Below are 6,000 nucleotides of genomic sequence, written 5' to 3' on the forward strand. Positions count from 1 at the left end.
TTGCATCGAGCACACACCCAAGACTTCTGTCCTGTGGGCAGAAAGTCATACATGTGACACTCAATGTAAAACACTGGAAAGCCCCCACCCCTCTGCTGGCATTCTACCTTCATGATAGCTTTTTAAAAATATGCAGTCCCCTTTTAAACCCTCTTTATGTGGCTGCCGGCCTGGTTATTAAGAATATTGCCCTGACCTGGATGGCCCAGCTGCAAGGCAGTGATCTCATCAGATCTCGGAAGCTCAGCAGGGCTGACTCTGGCAAAAACTTGGAGGGGAGACCTCCAGCCAGGGAATACCAGCAGTTGGGAGGGCAGGGCAGGCTTTACTCAGCCACCTCCCTGAATATCCTCCAGGCTCCCAGGAGGGGTCAGGCATCAGAGCTCACCATGACTTCCAGGAGCACACACACACACACAAAATGCAAAAATCCCCCCCAAAAGATTATTAATTAAACTAATTGAAATTCCTCAGATAATCCAGATTTATAATTTGTTACAAGGACTATCTCCCTTCACTGTTAATTAGGACCATCAAAGTTAACTATCCTGAGGGTTGGGTGTTAGTGGTCTTCTAACATATAAAAGAAAATTACTGTTCATAATTCTGAAAATATTAATGAGCCAATTACATTTACAAAAGGAATATTATTTTTACCTCTATAAGCCAGGCAAGGGTCCGGCTCCACCCAGTGGTGTGTCCAGCCACACACAGGCAGCCAAATGCATCCAGCAGCCACCAATCTTGTCCCTATTTATGCTGTCAGCTACAAAGAAGGCGGGGGAAGAGGAGGCCGTCCCCAGCATCAGGTGGTTACTATACCTGGACTGAAGTTGCATCACCCGCAGCCTCTTAGGATAGGAGGCAAAGAGCATCTTACAGTGAATGGAAATGACTCAGCTATTACCTCAGAAAGTGCAAGACCATCTATCTTCTCCTTGTTCAGGCTGAATGGCAACAGGGTGCTTAATGTCTCCATCCAGAAAGTCTCTCTCCTCTTCAGTAAACAGTGCAGCTGCAAATCTGACAATTGTGGACTTATCTGGGTGCTTCAAGCACAGTCTGCTTTTTCTGCAGTCTAATGAAGCTTTTAATGTTCACAGATGCATGTTCTAATAGACCTTGTGGTCATCCCTACATATGGATTTTGGACATTGTATAGCAGGGGTGGCCAACGGTAACTCTCCAGATGTTTTTGCCTACAACTCCCATCAGCCCTAGTCATTGACCATGCTGGCTGGGGCTGATGGGAGTTGTAGGCAAAAACATCTGGAGAGCTACTGTTGGCCACCCCTGTTGTATAGCACAGATCGCACCATCAGTTTATAAAGGGGCAATATGATACTGGCTGCTTTGTTTTGAATCCCCAGAATAGAACTTGCCTTTTAAAGAACCACCGTCACACCAGGGAGTTCTCTAGCACAACTCCTCTCTCCTGGTCAGACCCCATCAACGCATACTTATATTTAGGATTTTTGGCTCTAGCATCCATTCTTTTGCATTTGCCCGTGTTGCCTCTGTGTGCCATCTGCCTTTTTTCAGATTTTAGATTGCAAGCTCTTTGGGGCAGGGACTTACCTTCTGTGTTCTGCAAACCTTCACATATATTGACTGCACATAATACAAAAGGCCACCATTTCATTCAGCTGGATATAAAACGAGGCCCAAACTGAGGGGCTTACCAGTGGAATAAAAGCAAGAGCCCCATCGGGCCTTTTTTACAATTTAAACGAAGGCTTCTTGGCTTTTCAATTCAAGCAGAGAGCACTTGGGGGAGGGGTGAATAGATTTCAAGCAGGTACCCCCCTCATTTCAGTGATTCACTAAATCTGTATCATCATCCTGTGTTTATAATTAGTCCACCAAGCCTGAACACAAAACAACTCTCAGTCCGCCATATCGTTGGTGCTTCCAGCAGGAGTGAGAGTTGGCTTGATTCCAGACTGAAAGACCTGCTGCTTCCTCTCCCCCCCCCCTCAGTCTCTGACCACCCCACCAAGCAGAGCCGCCTCCATCTGAGGGCTGTCAACCTCCAGGTGAAGCCTGGAGGCCTCCAAGAATTACTACAGAGATCTGCTCCCCTGGAGAAAGTAGGCTTTGGGGCATTCTACCTGCTGAACGTCCAGGTACTTCCCAGCCCAGAGGGGGCAACCTTTCTTCAGCCCACCCCCAAGCAGGAAATACAAAGTTCCTAAAGAAGGCAAAGGAGAGCTGCACCGCTTGAGCTCTGGGTGCTGAGGAGATGCTATTGTAGCCCCAAACTAAAAGCTTTGCAGGACATCCTTTTGAGGCCCGGAACTCTGCCAGGAAGAAGCAGCTGCTGGGAAGAGGGCAGCCCTTGGGCAGAGCTTCAGCCAGGCAGCAAAGCACAGCTGTGTGTGTGCTTGTGTGGGGGGCGGGGGTGGCAATACTCCCGCAGGGGTTCTGGGCCCCAGAATCACCAAGGTGGCCCCTGTGTGTGAAAGGCTGCCTGCTCAAATTACTCATCGCTGCATTTTGATTCCCCTACATTTTTCAGGAAGCGCCAGCAGGATGGGGTGGCAGGGCATTCCTGCGGTTCTGTGGTGCTGCTGGCTCCTCTCTCCCCAAGGCTCAGGGGGGCCGCAGGGGGTGAAGCGTTGCCTTCAAAGAGCACGAGGAGGTCTAACCGGCCGTCTCACAGGCCTGGAACTGCAGGTCAGGAATGTGAGGCAAAGCACCCCTGGCCTCCTCTGCAGGGTTAGTGGGAAGGCTGATGGGCCTGGTCCTCCAAGCTCTTAGCTTCCCGGCCAAGGCAGCCAACTTCTCATGAGAGCCTTTGATTGTGTGATGGGAGGGAGGCAGCCAGAGATGGTGAGGGAGTTCTCTCCAGAGAACCTGTTCTGACTGGCCAAACATGATGATCCAGCCCAGGCCCAGGAGAAGAGAGACTGACTGACTGGCTGACTGAAGGCCTCAACTATGGCTTGCTTGGATTGCAAGTGTCAGCAGCACAGAGAACACCTCTGCTTGGGCCTTTGACTCTGGAAACGCTGCTCTAGAAAGGCAGCCCCAAGAGTGTTCACTAGCCTTCCTTGTTTTCTTACTGCGTAATGTGTTGGCCACAGAATCATTTAACTGAATCTGAAATAAAATTCATAAAACTTTTTAAAAAAATAATCACAATAGTCTGGTTACTTGTGTGCAACTCCTGCCCTGACAGCCCATAAGAACATAAGAGAAGCCATGCTGGGTCAGGCCAATGCCCCATCCAGTCCAACACTCTGTGTCACAGAAGAACATAAGAGAAGCCCTGTTGGATCAGGCCAGTGGCCCATCCAGTCCAACACTCTGTGTCACAGAAGAACATAAGAGAAGCCCTGTTGGATCAGGCCAGTGGCCCATCCAGTCCAACACTCTGTGTCACATAAGAACATAAGAGAAGCCATGTTGGATCAGGCCAGTGGCCCATCCAGTCCAACACTCTGTGTCACATAAGAGAAGCCATGTTGGATCAGGCCAATGGCCTCTCCAGTCCAACACTCTGTGTGGCACAGTGGCCAAAAAAACCAGGAGGTCCATCAGTGGGGCCAGGACGCTAGAAGCCCTCCCACTGTTGCCCCCCCAGCACCAAGAAGACAGAGCATCACTGCCCCAGACAGAGTTCCAAGCCACTGATGGACCTCTGCTCCAGATGTTTATCCAATCCTCCTGGGGCAGTGAATTCCATGTGTTCATCACCCTTTGGGTGAAGAAGTACTTCCCATGGAGTTCTGGCCTGGAACTCCTTGAGAAGAAAGAGTGCAGATCCTATCAGACCTGACAAGCCAAAGAAAGCAGAGCATGGAATTAGAGGAGTAGAAAGCAATAGAGCAAATGCAACAGACAGTCCGCTGGGGCCCCTCCTGCTAGACAGCCCGGCTTGCATATTAATGACGCGTCTTGCTCTTTCCTTGCGCAAACTGAACATACTAATGAGGCCGGAGCTGCTTTCTGCTGGCTCTTGGCACACCTCCTGCAGAAGTCTGGAAGGGAGCGCCGCACCTCGTGCCAGAGAGAACAGCGCCTGCTCGGTCTTCAGGCAGGATGAGACTTTGAGCAGAAATGATTCCAGAAGAACCGGAGGGCAGCAGAAACCAGCAGGAGGAGTTGAGCAGCCCGCAAGATTTCCGCCCTCCCCAGGCCGAGCCTTCGGGTGCTTCCGGCACGTGCAGGCAGCTGTCCCAGGAGGCGAGCCCAGGTCCCGGAATGAAGGGCGCAGGGGCCAAAGTGCCTTCCCGGGCGCGGCGGCGGCGGCGGCGGCGGGGGGGGGGGTCTTCGCTGACTTCGGTGGCGCTGCGGAAAGGCGCGCGGGGCTGGGGGGAGCATTTCCCCTTTGGCCAGGAGCGCCCCTCAGCCCCCCCCCCCGCGGCTGGTCGCCAAGAGGAGGCGGCGGCTGGAGCCCCCCAACGTCTTCTGCCCGGCGCTGCTGCTGCCCCCCCCCCCGCCCAGCGGCTCTCTCCCCTCCCCTCCCCTCCCCAGGCCAGAGTTGGGTGGGGGGCGCTGCTGGCCTCAGGTCCTGCCGCAGAGCCCGAGCCAGCAGCCTTCGCCAGACCCGGCAGGCAGGCACCGTCTTCTTACCTGCCCGGACGTGCCCGCTGGCGCTCCGCTGCTGGCGGCTGCTGCCTCCCAGCTCAGAAGCACCTGGCGCCTCTGCCGGGCCCGGAGGACGCCCCCTGGCGGGCAAAGGTGGCAGGCGTCTGCCCCCTGCTGGCCGCCCCCCCCCCCCCCCCGGCGCGGAGCTAGCTGCAAATGGGCCGCCTCCCCTCTCCCCGCCTGGGGCGGCAGGCAGGCAGGCAGGCAGCCACCTCGGAAGGACTACAGGGAGCCTCGTGCGCGCTGAGGCTTCCTCACAGCTTCATCAACACTGCAGACCTTCGACTCTGTTAGCTTTTTTCTTAATGTGTGTATTGGATGCAAATTTCTGTTACTTGGAATGGCAAACTAGGAGTTTACAAGCGGGGAAGTTGCCAGGGCTTGCAGGGCTCCCCTCACCCCCCCCCCCCGCCTCCTGCCAGCCCCTCCCACCCCCACTGCAATCCGTCAAGAGGGAGGCTGCTGGTGCCCCACAGGACTTCGGATCAGGCCTGCAAGATGTGCCCCCCCCCTTTCTGAACCCCAGCCGCTGAAGAGCAGCTGGAGGCTCCCACGCCATCTTGTGTTCTGTGGCTGGCCTCAGTGAAAAAGAATAAAAGAGAGTACATGGCCTTGGCACGGGAGGGGGGGGGGTGGTCCTTGTCTTCCAATGAGAAACCTGAAATCTTGTCTCCCTTCTTTTGTGAGGCTCCTGGCAGAAGATCAAGCGTAGGTCTGCCATTCAGGGACCCAGGAAGAGTCCTAGGGGCCAATGGCCTGCCCCCTCCCCCTGCCCTGGCCACCAGCCCAAAGAGAGGGCTGGCAGCAAGGGACACCCCCTCCTCCTCCTCCCTCCCCAGGACGGCATGCCCCCCTCCCTGCCTGATGACTTCCGAAACCCCCAGGGAAAGGCAGCCCAGCCCCCCCTCACAACCCCAAGCCCCCATCTGGGGCCTCCAGCCCACTCCATTTTCTCCAGCCAGAATGGCCATTTGCTTGGCCAAAGCTTTTGGGGCTGATGCTGATGCCGGGAGCAATTTGACTTCTCCCTTCTCACCTGTCTTTTGCTAGGAGGACGAAAAACCTTTATAACTAAATGGGGGGGGGGGGAGTGTGAAGCCCAAGGTGTGTCTCCACAGTAGGTTTTCGTGAGTCCTCCCAGCTCCCGTGGTCAGAGGCCTTTGAGTCATGAAAGTCATGTGACAGTTACAACAATGGGGCCTGAACTCTGAATATGCTCAGAGAATGCTAATGCCTTCTTACAGACTAACAAGTAACCAAAGGAAATGTCCTAGCTTTTGTTGTTCAGTCACACAGTCGAGTCCGACTCTCTGTGACCCCATGGACAAAGTCACGCCAGGCCCTCCTGTCTTCCACCATCCTCCGAAATCTGCTCAAATTCTTGTTAGTTGCATCATTAACGCTGAC

The 6,000-nt window shown here is 54.3% G+C and overlaps 1 protein-coding gene across 2 annotated transcripts in view; it reads right to left on the reverse strand.

The window, feature by feature from the left end:
- Nucleotides 1-4,646, reverse strand: part of LOC132581239 (ultra-long-chain fatty acid omega-hydroxylase) — a 51,398-nt gene extending 46,752 nt beyond the window's left edge. For both annotated transcript variants that reach the window (XM_060252400.1, XM_060252399.1), the window contains exon 1: nucleotides 4,579-4,646. The gene's annotated coding sequence lies outside the window, so the exon portion shown is untranslated. The remainder of the gene's footprint in view (nucleotides 1-4,578) is intronic.
- Nucleotides 4,647-6,000: the final 1,354 nt, after the last annotated feature.

This window comes from Heteronotia binoei, chromosome 13 (genome assembly GCF_032191835.1).
Source record: "Heteronotia binoei isolate CCM8104 ecotype False Entrance Well chromosome 13, APGP_CSIRO_Hbin_v1, whole genome shotgun sequence".
NCBI lineage: Eukaryota > Metazoa > Chordata > Lepidosauria > Squamata > Gekkonidae > Heteronotia > Heteronotia binoei.